Source organism: Hippichthys cyanospilos, chromosome 2 (assembly GCF_059441005.1).
Source record: "Hippichthys cyanospilos isolate Australia breed blue-spotted pipefish chromosome 2, RoL_Hcya_1.0, whole genome shotgun sequence".
Lineage (NCBI taxonomy): Eukaryota > Metazoa > Chordata > Actinopteri > Syngnathiformes > Syngnathidae > Hippichthys > Hippichthys cyanospilos.
Genome location: NC_142370.1, coordinates 8,254,130 through 8,270,253, shown reverse-complemented (window position 1 = coordinate 8,270,253; position 16,124 = coordinate 8,254,130). Strand labels below are relative to the sequence as shown.

The window sequence follows — 16,124 nt, the reverse complement described above, 5'->3', positions numbered from 1 at the left end:
CTGGCATTTTCTTTTCAAATTAAGAGCAATTTGATTTGAACATGGAACCTACTTATTGTTAAACTGTTTTATAGTGTGTCCTTTGCAACACCTGCAGAAATAAAAAAAAAAAAAGCAAACGGGCTACGTAAGTCAAATAAAAAACTGGTCAACACAATAGCCTACAGTAAGCCAGCGTAATCACTGACTGGCAATGTTGATTTGACCACGGTAACCACACCATTACCCGCCCTCGACAAAAGGAGTGCACCGGCACTTTTCCCATTGCTTATGAATTTCCGTTGGCTAAAGAGCATTCGGGGATTTATAGCTGCCTTTATGATGGAGGTCCATGTGCCAGTTCTTTCAAGTGCTTTTCATTCACTGTCTGCATGGTTATATAGGCAACTGTGCGCTATTAGATCCGAATGCACTAAGCAGCCTAATGTGGGTGTACCAGGGTCCAGTGGTGATAAAAACGACACAGTGACACAAACCAGAGATGGACAAGTCAATCTCCCCAAAGTCTTGCCTTTTTTCAGCCGTAGTAAAATTTTACCGCGCTACCCCGCCCTGTTGTGTTTTCCGTGTGTGGGGTAGTTAATTACAATACAACGCTGAACAGTCGTAATGTTCTTTAAGACTGCAAGCTGAAAAATCATTAAATGAAGAATGCAGAGTCATAAAGGGTAATTCCAGTTGTGAGGGGTTTATATCGAAGCCCCCCCCCCCCAACTCATGATGCTTTTCGACACAGACGTGCTAAAAAAGGCCTGTTCTATGGTTTGCTTGGCACGAACGCATGCGTTTAAAACCGGTTGCCTGTAACGTATTAGTTTGACTCGATAATTGTGGCTATTTTGAGCAACTAGTAATTGAATAATTACGCAATACTATTTCTTATAAATTCGTCTGATACAGTCACGATTCTAAAATGTACTGCATTTCTTTCTCAAGTTGTACAATGGCAGGTTTTACTAAATAAATCAGATAAAAAAAGACTACCTTTATTTTACATTTTTACATACCCATATAGTATATGTAAAAAAATATTTATGCCTATGGTCGTTTAGAAATATATTTCTAACTCAACCCAAATGTTTTCTTTAAAATAATTTCTTCTTTATGCACCCACCATTAATCTGATTAATCGCAGGGGCAACCATTCAACAATTTTCTGAATTTGGTCATGTGACATTCGCAATCATCTGAGCAATTGTGATGTCAATTTTAGTTGACAGCAAGAGGCAAATGGATGGATATGGATAAAAATTTTGTAGCATTTGCTTTTCAATTCACATTCCACAAAAAAAATCAAAACGAAGTGAGTCGTATATTTGGGGAATTACGGTAGTTTAAATAAAATTCAGGCGGAAAAGAGCATGGATCAAGACGACGCATACATGGCCGCGAGGGCCCGAGAAGAAGGGTGCCCGTGTTTTTATGTGGCAAGTGAAGCGAAAAGCGGGCGGGCTTGGTATACTCATACTTTCCAATGAATGTCATTAATTCCCACCGATAATCCACAGGTGGACCATCACAAGCGGATTGTCTTTCTAACCTCAGTGACTTAGTCATTATGCACGTTGTGCCCCGATGGTGCTTTAGGGATTACAAGTCTGTTAGTGTGTTGGCGCAAATGATTTGTCTTTCCACAGATAGGTTTATTCGAGTGTGTACTTGTGCACGAGAGCATTAGCAAGCGCGACGTACAGTACCCAAGCAGTCTGCGCGGCCCGTAATGTAGTCCATGTGTGCCGCAAGGGCAACAGTGTCAGGATTCACCGGCAGGAACGACCGCACTGCTCCAATTCTCCCTCTTTCCATCTTTTTTCCATCCTTTCCTTTCCACCTCCACATTTTCCTTGGGCTGCTCGCTAATATATATTCCTTCAAGGTAAACCTCGGACTCTGAGTCTTGGCTTAGCCTGCTGCTACGGTATCTTGAATCAGATATGCTGCTGGTGTGTGTGTGCATCAACGCGTGTGTGTATTGGTTCTTCTGATCCCAATCTAATACAATAAGCCAGGCACATTACCCTTTAGGAGCCTTTAGCGCAGAGTGGTGTTGTGGCTAGCAATATCAGCGCAGTTCATCTATCCGCGGCTGTTGTTCTGACGGTGTGCAATGCGAGTACGGCTAACGTACGTTAGCCACTCTTTATGGAAGAACAGATGGGAGCCATTTAGTGGTGTGTAGCTACAGCGCAATAAGGCCAGACCTAATCCTCATATCCTGTCCCTGAGTGAGCCCTTCCCTAATATGAACAAACAGAGATGACAGCAAAGATAGCCAAAAACACAGCGAAAAAGCCAGCGATCTGTGTTTCCTTGCGCAGGCCTCGACACCCAAGCAAATGCGGACAATTTTGCAGTGAGCGCTGGTGAAAATGTCATCCGGTCTCACGGGGGAGTATATTTGGAATCGTGATTTCCATTGTCACGATTGTGTTGTAAAGCCATGCCACGAAAGTTGCAACAACATAGCGTAACTTGGCGCCAATAAACTATGAAGGCTATCTTCCAAAGTAAACGGCAAGTAATATGTGACATCAATGCAATAACCTTAGTTGGGTTTTACTTTGAAGTTTTTCCTTGGCTGGTGCAAAGTGGCTGGCTTGACTCTGACCCCTTTGTCCATTTTTATTTTCTATCACATCACATAGCTATCGTCATCAATTCACCACCATAAAAAAAAAATCATATTCCATCAGTGAATAGGGATGTTAAGAAAGCCAATCAATTACGCTGTCATTCTATAATACAGCTCTGATTTGCGGTGATAGCGCTATCCGCTAATGTGGTATGTGTGGTGCATTCAAATGCACCTGGATGTATTAAACTCAATAGTCCAGTCATCATCATTGCTGCATCATCAGTGCTCCAAAAGGCCCCTTTTTGACAGCTTCTCCTTGACTCCCAATGAGGCCACCTTTTCGACTTGCATTCCCAGTGGTCTCTGAAAATGGAATTTGTAAAGTTGTTTTGAGCAACCAGGTACTGTATAGATTTTTTTCTCAGAACACCGGATGCCGATTGGTCGGTCGCTTGGTTGTCTCTGCCCGGCTGGTGATTACAGAGGTTTTGTTTACCCTCTTGGCCACCAAGACACCCCCTACTCTAATGAAATAAGAATGCCCTTTTGGGCAGAAAGCACACTAGAGCAGGAGGGGGCCAAGAAAAAGTGAAGGAAAACTTTGGGCCAAAAAGTGAAGCATTGTGGGGGAAAGAGGTTCTCTGGAAACATTCTGCTTTTATCCCACCATGAAGTTGTTTGTTACTGAATGGACAGAAAAGAAGCAGAGAGGCTTTCCTAGTGGATGCTTTTGTTCCGGCTGAAACAAGTCAAAAGGTTTGCCCATGCCGCATTTACTGAATGCAGCGTTTGTGTGTTCACATTATGTACGTCAGTAATTATTCTACTCGTGTGTGAGGAATTGCAAAACAGACTGTCACTGCTGTTTAATATTCTGGAATGCACTTTAGTTGGTGTCAAGGAAATTGCTTGCTTTAAGCCTCAATCTGATTGGCTCCACTCAAGGCCAAGGCCTCATCTTTATCAAATTTGGTTTGAGGTTTTATGAAACCAGTCAAAAGAGTTAGCGTACACAAGAACAACCTCCATTATTGTCTCTTGGTATAACAGTGAATTTGCAGTTGTCAGTTTGTTGGTACTGCTTCTTGTTCAATGAACAGTTACATTTGACTTGGAAACCTTAAAGTTCTTTTTTTTTAATCCCTCCAGCTCAAAAGACTATGCTTGTTCACCACATAATTGCATGCTTATACAAAGAAATATACTAAATTCGGAAGATTTCAGCACGAGTCCTTAACCCATTCGCTGCCAGCTCAGTAAAAATGGATTTTTCAATTACTTGATATCTACCACTGGCAGTGGATGGTGAACTGATTCCTAGCAAACCAATCAAAATCAAGAAGAGAGAGGAACCAACGAGACAGGCATGGTCAAGCTCAAAGAAAAAGTCAAAAAGACATATGTACACATATTTGATGAAAAATACACAGTGGCACATGAAAAGTAAAAATATTACATATCCCAATTTTTGTTTTGCACTTTGAACTAATGTGGGAGTTGAATCAAAATCAGCATCCAAGGAGAAAAAATCCAGTAGACAAAATCCAGTTCAATTGTTCAGTCTTTATCTTGAAATACACAAATTATTGGTATATTTATTAAAAGTGTAACAAAAAAACTCTTAAACTGGGACAATGGCAGTTGATTTAAAAAAATGTGAGCACATCAAATGAAACAAAATTGAAACATTCCACTTTGAAATAAGGATGCAAATCAAATTGTCCTTTTTGGGAAACATATCTCTTTTGAGGCAAAAACACATTTGCAGTATTGACAAGTTCTTTCAAATGTATCTAAAATACCAAAAAAAAAAGTCATTACATCATACATTCTCAAATGTCAATATATCTGATCAAACCGAATCCCATTAAGTCAAAAAGAATTGAATTTTTCCACTTTCAAATCAACCTTGAATAATTTTGCACCCGACATTGTAAATCGTCTGAAGTGAGAGCGTTGCATATCGCTAATGTTTTTTATCCGATGACACTATTTTTCAGTCAACAAGTCACTCATGTAAAAATCATGTTAAACTTGACTATTAGTCAATTTTGGGAGGGGGGTATATACAGTATTTTTAAACAACCAAGACTCCAAACTTTAATGTTTGCGCCTGAATTCAAAACTCACATTCATTCATCACAAGCATTTCTAATTATAGTCAAAATTGAAAAAAAAAAAAAAAAAAAAAAAGATTAGACTTATTGTACAAAAAAGATGGTAGACGGTTTGCAAGATGCTAGCACAAACCCTTTCTGATTTCCATCTAGTCGCCAGTGTTTTTTTTTTTGTTTTTTTTTTCACGCCAAAGATGAACAGTCAGCTTTTGCACATGGCAATGCCGCTTGCTGAAGATGGCATGCGGTGATGTTGTATATAGCAAGAAAGTGTTTGGTGGTCAACTAAATGCTGGATGCTTTACAGCCCTGGATAGTTCCGATCCCTGCTGTGACCACAAGTGTAATTATGAGTGACATGTTTTTAGCAAAATAGCATATTTGTAAGACCATGGCTCATTTTCTGTTTCCAAGAATTACTCTTGAGTTATCTTAACCATGACAATCAGTCACACTGCCTTAAAAGCAAGTAATAACTTAAACCCAAGCCTCGGTGGCATATAATCCTTGGCCAAGTTTTCCACATATTTCTGAAGACGGTTTTTCTTTGTTTAGAGGGCAAAGTACTTCTGATTATGACATAGTTGAAAGCATCGGTCACATGTGCATTTACATGACGGATGGATGGATGGATTATCCTACCCTCAATACTCTTTTGTGTGCCTTTTCTTTTTATGCCAATTACTCGGATTGATTGGCCAATTGATCGCTGGAATTCGGAATCTGAATTTTCCGAATTGACTCAAATGCGTCATAGCATAGCACTGTATTCAGGGAGAAAGTGTGTGTCCACATTTGAGCTGGCACCAGGTTAAACTGTTAACTCTTTCAGTGCCAAACTGTCCAAAAAGGCATCCCCACGCGTGCCAGCCAATTTTGAGATTTTTGATGCATCTTTTAAGGTCGACGGAATATTGTATTGTATGACTAGACAATGGTTGTACCATATGAAAGATTAAATTCCTTTCTTTACCTAGAAAAAGAAAGTAAGATTCTTCCGTATTCTCTTCTTTAGTAATTCCACTTTGAAAGGGTTAGGTCATTTGAGTGACATCAAGCTATTTTGGACAACAGGAGAAAACTCACACAATACACACTTTGACACAAAGATTTTTTAGTAGCATCCAAAACATTTCAACAGTCCTTTGCTTTGATAAAACAAAAACAGTGAAAATGTGTTTTTGATGGCAATATAACATTTTGCTTGTGTATATAACTACATTACAACAGTGCTCGATTGGCATATCATTAAGAGGAACGCTGGCCATGACTGTCATTTTTGTCAAGAATTCTTGTCACTGGCACACTACCTAAGTATTTTCCATGACAAAAATTCTCGTCCATGGCACTGAAGGAATGAATTTGTTAGTCAGTGTGGGCAGCGTATGAACCCAACTATTTGGATGTTAAGGTTCTCCACGAGAACAAGCACTTCATCTCCACCCACAACAAACTCATTACACACACGGAGATATGACCCCACGCAATACCTACGATTATGAAGGAAGGGGGTGATTTTCACTCCTTGATTAATCTATATTTTGCATTCTTGTGTTCTTGAGACTGGAACTGTGCATGCTTGAGTGGGTCGTTAGTGGCGGGAGGACTAACCACCCTCGAATCAGTACCTCTTGTACTTTGTAGCAGACCTTGACTTATGCATTTTGTCCAAAATTGCTTTAAACGCTTGTAAATTCCTAGCACTCGATCAGGTCATTCTCGAGATTGAAAAGTTTGCTTCTGTTTACGTTTGGAAATTCTTCTGCTGAAGATATATTTATAAATGCGTAAACGAAATACAGCAGAACCTCTAACCAACGGATACCGTATTCAACACATGAAAAGTGCTGCTGAAATGAAGATTAACAATCAAATTCGATTGATGATTAAGGACGCTAAGTAACCTCTCATCCATTATGCTTCCATGATACAGCTCAAGTCTCCGCTAGCTGTTAACACAACGGGGGAGACGTATGGTGCATTCAAATGCATCGTACATTTTAAACTCAGATAGAAAATGAAATACCTTCATAACTGTGATAATATTACTTGGTAATATTGTCTTATTAGTATTGCTTTTATTTTAAAAATAATATTGCTTCAAGTCCCCAGGATTAACCTGCATAAAAATTCTTCAAGAAATTAGATATTTGCTCCTCAATTGAAGTCAATGATTAACAAGATTGCTCTGCAAAAAAGAAAAAAAAAAAAAAAAAAAAAAAAAAAAATATATATATATATATATATATATATATATATATAAATTTACAATAATGTTTACTGTATCTGGTGTAGAAAACTAATGTTGTCCTCACTGTGTGCTTTTTAGCCATTACAAAGTACTTTGATGTACAAGTGATGGATGGAAATTTTGTCAGTTTAAATCAAATTTTCATTTGAACTGAACGACTGAAAACGTCTCTGTTTGCCTGGAAATACCAGGACTGATGTCTTTCTTTAAAATTGCTTCTCACCTTTGTCTTTCTCTTCATGGTTTTCTTTATGGTTTCATACATCACAAAAGTATTTTTAAAAAACATACCTTACATACACCAAATACAACCCTGGTGATACCTAATATTAATTAAATGCCTTTTTGATTTTGTACTATAGTGTGCATATGCATATGTTTGTCTGTGGAAAAAAGATCATGAAAAATACACATATGACAAGTGTCTTTTTTTATGGGTTTATAGAGATGAAAGCGCACTAGATCCATTCCCTGAGGAGATCCTCACACCTGTGGAGGTGCTACTCGGAAGCTGCTCTTTGTGTGTGTTTGCTTAGTGTGATGACTTGAGGGTCAACTGGATTATGTCCCAAAGAAAAAGTCATCAACAAACAAACAGCAACATCGGGGATTGAGGGAATGGGATTTAGAGGCAAAATAGAAACGTATTCAAATTTGTAATTTTTGAAGGAATATGACCATGGGAATATGGGAACATCGGAACGCTTTCAACTAGATGTCATCCCGGTGCCGATTCGACTGTCTTCACAGTATATTGCGGTAATAACATCAGCAACTCTTGGATTGCCACTCAACCTGAAAGCCGGACCGCACGTTAGGCCTCATATAACAAAGGGTTACACTTTATAACTTTATATCTCATGCTAGCCCAACACTTTCTCAAAGGTCGTATGCATATACGACACTTGTTAAAAGTTACAGTGCTGCACACATGAGCAATTGTCACCTCCCCGTTTTTCATTTGTTGTGATAGACTTCTCCTCCTGCCGAGGCTCTAATTTGGTGTAGTGAAGTAATCAAACCAGAAAAAAAAAAAAAATCCTTGATGATTTTACACTTTTAACACCAAAAGTAGGTCACAGGTCTATTCCTGCTGGCCTCACATATGACAAGCGTTGTAAAATGTTTAAAAGGCCCCAAGTCTTAAGACTGCAGCATAAACTCCTAATTTAGGCTTGAAACTGAAGACATTTATAAAACCTTCGGTCTGATCGAAAGTCATTCCAAGACAGTTCATTTTACTTGCTGTGTCGTACATGTGCAACACTGCATTGCCACAAAAAAATGAATGCGGTTGTTTTCAAAATTAACCAAAGCATCAACCATTTAAAAGTCAGGGAGCAAAGATTTCACCGGGTTTGTTGAATTTAATATTGTAATTGCTATGCTTTGTAATTCATACGGGTCACTTCTAAACCACAGCTGTGCAATTTCAACTTCTAGGTGTTTCCACTATTTATTTTTTATTTTTTATTTTTTTATTATTTCTGAGTCACACTTAACGCCAGCTTTTGTCATCATAAGACTGACATTTTTTTTTCAAGTCACCCAAACTGTAACGATTAGTCCGTTGGTCCGTCATTTTTTTTTTTTTTTACCACCCACGCTTCTGTCATCACTTCATCACCATTTCGCAAAGGTTTCTTGGTCTGTCTTTCATTGTTAAAACAGGCCTCCATCAGTGATGGACAGATAGACAATCCATTGCTAGTGAATGACGACTAAAACGACGAGCAAGAGCTCACTTTTTGTCATTGCTTAGGCAATCTTGTTTTATTTTTAGATTGTTTAGGTTTCTCATTATTCGTCTGCAAAATGTGCGTCGGATCAACAAACAATCAATCAGTTACAACAGCCTCGTTACCTCTGCAAAACAATAGTTGCCAATAATTCCTGCATCTCCCTTTATTTCCATTGATGGCTCAGAAGCCTTTCCAATGGTGTTTCTTGTCTTTTTTTGTTTAAATATATTTGTTTCAGCAAAACCTTAAAGATTCAATAGTTTTATTGTCATATGAATAGTAATACCACACAATGAAATCCATATTCTGTTCACTTCCCTGTGCAGACTACATTCCACAGTCGAGCAAATAATAAGATAGGCAATAAAACAAAAACAAAATACGGTAATAGAGCAATAAGAGCTATAATAATGAACCACTAATAAACAAATAGACATTCTGAGCATATGACGGAGTAGATTGAGTGAAAAAAGTGTATACATGAGGAAGATATGATGTATTTAGCAGCTTGTCCTGCACAGCTCATACTAACCCAGAACAAGATGTGCTGCTAAAAACAGCTTGGTTTTGCTTGGTTTTGGATTTGTTTGTCAGTAAAGGTAGACTAAACACAGATTTAGAATGTTAGGTATGAAAAGACTCTGAACTTTGATTCTGCCACTATATCACAGCTTTAGTGCAGACCTCCAGGGTGTCATTTCAAAAGTAGATTGGAATGTTCTGATTAGAATGGTTTCCACTACTTTCTTCAACCTCAAGCGTCCTCCTTTTTTATTGGTTGCTTTGAATCAGTCCGTCATTCTATCACATGGCTTGAGGTTTCATGCGTCGAAAAAAAGAACCATCAATTTTGTTTTGTTTTGTTTGTTTTTTGTTGCTGGTCTAGATCAATTCAATGCAATTCATCATCACCTACACAGTACGCAAAATAGGTTTTTGTAGTTCAGTCAATGCAATACATCCCAAAATCCGATGCGCAAAACACAGACAACCTCCATATGACAGAAGTGGATATGCGATACCTCCATATTTCAGCGTATGTCTCCAAGGAGCAGAGGTGGGCATGGCAGATTCAAATCTAGGAGCTGTCCTCAATAGGAACCTTTGTGTTGCAGTTTTCCACTTCAATGTTCTAAGCTGCCGAGGTCTGGCCTGTCAGAGTGCATCCGCTGCAAAGCTTCATCCCTGCAGCTAGGCTGGATCCACCGCTGGGTGGTCCTCCTCCCTCTCACCCGGCTCACGTTAGACCGGCATCACTCATTGTGGGTGTCAGGCTTCACAATCATTTGTGATGGCCTCGGTCAGTTGCAGAGGAAGGATTTCATCATCCATCAACTGAAAGATAAATGTTTAAAGCATAAAAATGAGCAAGATCATTTTCTAAGTGTGAACTTGTTTTTTTGCGCATCTTTGATGTGATTTTGTTTATTCTTACAGCATGTTCTTGTGGCTTTGTTCTTCCATGTTTTAACATGAAGTCTATCATTGACGTTAATAACTTTTGGACTTCACGCCCCAACTGAAGGGCTTGGTCCTGATGCGATAATATTCGGCATCATTGATCAACTGTAATGTTATTATTTTCCAGCAAACGATCGATTCTGTAAAATATATGTTGTATGAATGTTTTGAAGGGCAACATTATGCCTTTTATTTGCACTACTAGTGGGACTATTATAGGAATGTTTGCTGTAGCATCGGTTCCTTATTTGCAGTATTTATTTGTGATAGAAAGTCATTTAATTGCAACACAGATATTTAATTACATTAGAGATCTGTTCACAAAAATAAATCATTAATTTTGTTTATTTAGTGAAAATTTCTCTCCAAAAAATCATCAACATTATGTGTCAGATCTGTTCTCTTAAGAAAGAATAATAAATAATGATTTCTCCACAGAAATCAATTCTACAATCCAATTCAACAATTCTAATATGGGGGACAGTCTGGCTTTTACACGGTAATGAAATTGAATAACCTACTGAACATTGTTTTATGAACTTTTCCTGAAATAATTAAATCAATCATTATTTTTGAAGGATTTTTGCACGTTTATTTGTTTGTTCCATTTGAAATCTCGAGTACCCCCTGAAGTTCCTTCAATTACCCCTAGTACCCCCATTTGAGAACCACTGTCCTAAGCAGTATGCGTGCACATGCAGTAAATAACATATAGACATCCCCTATCTTCTGATGGTATCGGTGATTGGTTATCGGTTATTTTTATACTCACTGATGAATGATCGTGATTGACCCCAAAAATCCCAATCGGTGAAATATTAGGCTTCAATCAACGCACTTGCAGATGCAGCAGCTGTGCCCTCTAACAGAAGCCTGAGTGACATACAGGTTGTACAGGAATGAAGCTGCGAGAGGCCCGACGTGCTCCCCATCCGATGGGCTCGGAATGGAGGAAAATGTAAACATTCTGTCACACACATAAACAAGGTCCCGCTCCGATTTCACTGCACGCTCAGGGAACGCTCAGCCACTCTTTTACAGAGAAAGTATTTTTTAAATTTGTTTATGTGAGATTCCAGGGACCTAATGTGGGGAATGGCTTTGTCGATATCCCGCTCCACCTGAGTTCAATTTCGAGAGGTCTCTCGTGGACAGATTGTAAAAGATGGCGTCCCGGAGTTGTCTTCTGTGATTCATTTGTCAGGTTTGTCACCCTCCATCCTTTGTTGTCTTAATCTCACTTTAAATGATGGAATGATGATGAGAAATTCACTGTGTTTGGATTCATGAACAGTTAAATGTAAGACTTTTGGTTAATGAGTATTATATTAAGTAATCCCACATTTATGGTGCTGGTTTACTTCCAGACCACCCCTTCAATAAATGAAATCCTAAACTCAACTCCCGGTCCTGGGTTTTAATTTAGAAAATTCATTCAGCCCAGACACTTATCACAATAACTATATTTTGTGTAAATATTTACTTTACCACAGTGGTTTCCAACCTTTTTATCACCACGGACCAGTCAACGCTTGAGATTCTTACCGCTGACTGTAAGTTGTACTTTCTTACAAAGAAAGTTCAATTTACAGAGAGTGTGCACCAGATTTCACAGAGACAAAACAACGTGTGCGCCACCACTCTCAAAACCGCACCATCCTTCTCACTGCAAAATGTAATAACAACAGCGGCCAGAGGCGGCGTCAAATAACAAAGATCGAGCCAAACAAAGCACAAATGAATGAACAGTTAATCTAAATCAATTCCAAAACATTATTTCGAGTGCGGCGCATGCAGCTTGGTACCAGTTGATCCACAGACCGGTACCGGGCCACGGACCGGTGGCTGGGGACCACTGCTTTACCAGATATATGCAGTTGTGTAACCAACCAGTTGGACATTTTGACTTGGCCAATATTTGTATTTTCATGCTTTCTTTTAATATTGAATGAAATAAAATATCGAATGACTTTGTAATTGGCACATGGGACTTTAACTTCGGAAAATGTGAAAGGATCCCACATTCTGACACAAACATGCATGAAAGTGCTCATCCTTAACACTCAAGCAAGAGACCACATGTTTTACTGTTAAGTTTACGGTCTGCTCAACAGTGCAAATGAAGTGAGGACACAAACATGTGTTTATGTTGTTTTAAACTTCTAATTATTTTTACACAGTTATTTCTCTCACACAGTCTTCTTGTGAGTGTGTACATTCTGGTTTTCCCTTGTTGCAATGCAAAGCTCGTGTCTGGAACTAGTTTGTTTCACAGCAGGCATTCCTTTCGTACTACTCTGTTTGCTTAGGTAATAACTGGCTTAGCTATAATTTGTTTGTGCGCATGTGTGTGTGTGTGTGTGTGTGTGTGTGTGTGTGTGTGCACATGTGCATGCTCATGCATTTTACACATATATACCGCTGAGCATATCCGCTGGAACTAGAAGCCATGGCTGGAAACAAGCCATGGCCAGATGACTGCCATTCTGTCACTTTTAATCTTTTCTTGTGTCTTAAACATGTACCGACTGAGGGGTGAGTATTTGAGATTGTTGAGGAAGGTAGCAAAGGCACGTTCGCGTTAGGGTTCCTTCAAGGTCACGGTTGTTCTTAAGATATTCTCAAGACATCTTGTTTTTCGTGTCAAACATTTTAGAACAAGTAAAAATGTTTCAGAATGTCTTAAATGGACCATATAGTGAAAATTCACCTTTTTGGAGCTTTTAACCATTTTACAATTTTATTTACTCACGCTAAACCACGCACTCTCATCATCGGCTGCGCCCGAGCAGATAAAAAAGGACTTCCAAGAGGGACTCACATTATCCTTTGGCTCTATTTTTTAGTTTTCGTTTTTGTAGTTAAAATGGCGAAAATGTGTTTTTGGTTGCAAGAATTTTGTGAGTTTGTTCGGTCTTCCAAAAGCTGAAATTCTTCATCGGAAGGGGTCCGTGGTTGTTTGTAGGATCACGTGCCCAGACAACCAGTTGTTTGTGATTATTCATTTCACGGAGGACCACATTTTTAACATTCGCTAATACAAGAATGGTTTGGCCGTAAAATTGAAAATGAAAGCTGGCACAATTGCCATAATGAGAGAGGTCATAGTTATAATTAGTTGTAAACTTCATTGTATAGAAATTAACCATGTGTATTGGATTAATTCATGCAATATAAAGACGGCTACTTGATGGGGCATTTTTCTTCCGCTACTAACATTTCACGTTTAGCTGCTGTGAAATACTGTTTTCATCTTCTTTTGAGTTTCTTGAAGAAATGTTCCTACCAAAAAAAAAAAAAACAACAACAACTCATATTTCCTAAGAAATGTAATCATCAATGAGCTAAAGGTAAGATTTTATCATTTACTTGAAAATACTTCCCATCATGCACTACGTGAAAAACTACGGGTAACATCAAGGCTCAAAACACACTACAATTATGTCTGACGCATTTTCAATTCATGGTAACTCACAAGCTTTATTTTTATTTTGCGTGGGCTAGCAGGAAAGGATCACATAGAGTCCCAAGCTTTTATTGTGGCCAAGCAGAAAAAAAAATATTAAAAACTGCTGAAAGATGTTTCATAGATGTTTGAGTGGGAGAAATGACATTTGAAGAACGTTGGAGATCAACACGATAATGAATGGGCACATATATTTCTGTTGCTGTTCAATTGATGTGTTTTGTGATGCTCTTTTCCTGCTGCTACGACTCGCTCAACACTTCCCCGCTCGCACACACATGCTCGCATGCACAAAGGCTTACACACATACACACGAATGCGGAGTAATTGTTTGCTTTTCTTGACAGCTAAAAATGCTTTGTTCTTTTTGTGATCCACTTTAGTCTGTTACCTGACACACGTGCACACCTACCAACACAGGTGTGTGTGTGTGTGTGTTTCAGAAAATCGAGAGAGTGAGCAAGTGCTAAACCAAGTTCCTCGTCTGAGTGCTGCTACAAAGGTTCCGATTGACAGATAGGATCGAGGATGTCAACCTTGGGATTAAGTGTAACAAACTCGACTGACAGACAGAACAACAAGGGAAATTTCACACACAGAGACACACAAACACACAGGCGGAGACTCTGAAGCCAGGCCCAAAAATGTACACGGGCAATTAGAGGGAGGTGTATCAAAGTGCTGAGGTAATCCTTGTATAAAGGCGTGCAAGGAGGTCCTCCCATCATTGCCTGCACGCCTCAACAAGGATTATCCCTTTCCTCCACCTTTGTCCTTGTCTAGTTTGCATGCTTGTTTGTGTACACGTTTTTGCGAACTGAAAGATGAAAAAAGATAATTAACTGTCTTTCACTCAGGATTATACTCCGAGTTAGTGTTTGGGCAAAAGCAATGGCAAACTTTTTTTTTTTTTTTTTTTTTTTAAAGGAGCCTACATGCTCTTTTGAGTTCTGCAGCTGTAGAATTTTAGCTGTAGATAAAAATATAAAATATATTTTGGCTTGATCGGAAAAAAATGATAAACGCAGAGGGAAAAAAACACATTTCAGCTAATAATAAATGAGCAACTTTTATAATTTTTTGGATGATATTGATGGGTGAGATCACTTCTGGTCTACTTGCATGAGAACACTGCATGCAGGTCATTCTAAATGTTTTTTTTTTTTTTCTTTTTGCCTCCTGTATATGCACGCATGCTCAATTGGCAAATTCCAAGAAAGCCATTTCAGGCTTGTGTTTAATGAAGTCAAGGGTCCGGCTTCAAAGAGCTCACACAGACACAACATATCTCTTCCGGCCGGCTACCTTTACGAGATGACAGATGGACTTCCTTGAGTATGAAACTTCGTAGAGAATGAATGCTATCTCCCATGTATGGGATTTTTTTTTTTTTTTTTTTTAAGTACGGTCTCATCTTTTAAGTAGAAAAACCAGTACGAATGCTCAACGCTTAGGTAGTCACGGATGCGAAGTACTGTAGTTTTGGGTCAAAGCACACTTTTAATTAATTTGTTTAAATCTATTTTTAGACACTTAAAACTTTTAAGATCTTGCGTGCCACTTCAAACGACGTGGGAGGCCACAGTTGGCCCGCGGGCCTTGAGTTTCATACACGTGCTGTACAGTATCATGCACTGTGTGTGTAGTTTTGTGTGTTAGTACTTGTCTCACGAGATTAAATGTTGCATGTTTTGACGAAGCGCGACATTTCAGAGTTAATCTGTAAATTATGGGATATACAGTACCTTGAGTAAAGCGCAGACCTCATTTGACACAATATCACTGTCTTGTAGAACAGTTACATCAGACTGTGGATTGATGCGGTCAGGCAAAGCGTAAGAGAGTTCTTTTTTTTTTCTTCTTTTTTTATAAAATACACTACAAACTAATACTTAACTCAACTGAAAAATGTGGGGAAAAAATACATTTCAGATAGTGTTTTGTCGCTGTCTGGATTCTTCCCAGTCCTGGAACTGACTCTGACCCTTTGTTGGAAATTCTTCCAACTTTACAAGAGTGCATATGTTTTACTGTGGATGTTTTAATATGGTGTGTGTTTCTGTCTTTGATGTTTGGGTTAGTAAAAGGATTGCTTTTACTGTCAGTGTGTGTCGAGGCATGCCCATGTGCATGTCTGTCGGGCCAGCGCAGGGGATGTGGTTCACCTTGCACTGGCCACCTGTAAGCTATCAAGAAAAATTAGCGTTTTTAGCCTTGATGGCTTGCAGAACAGAAAAGGCCGGTGAGAATGTGGTCGGCAGACTGCTGCTTGGTGCTTTTTGGAGAGGTGTTTGTGTATGCTGTGGGAGCGTATGGCAAGAGGAAAGCTACATACTGTGGATAGATCTGAAACTAGAACTTGCTGGTGTTCCAGCTCAAAGACCACACCTTAGCGTTTTACCTATTCGGGGCCTTGCGAAACACTCCCAATTCAATTAAAAGAAGAAGAAAAGTTATTAATTGCAGGCCACAGGCTCCACATATACAAACGGAAGGTCTAGAGTTATGCCAC

General features: G+C 38.9%; 1 protein-coding gene across 2 annotated transcripts in view; it reads left to right on the top strand.

The window, feature by feature from the left end:
* The window catches only part of LOC148427127 (ERC protein 2-like), a 147,956-nt gene that overhangs the window by 108,320 nt on the left and 23,512 nt on the right, over positions 1 to 16,124 (top strand). The gene's annotated exons all lie outside the window — the stretch shown is intronic.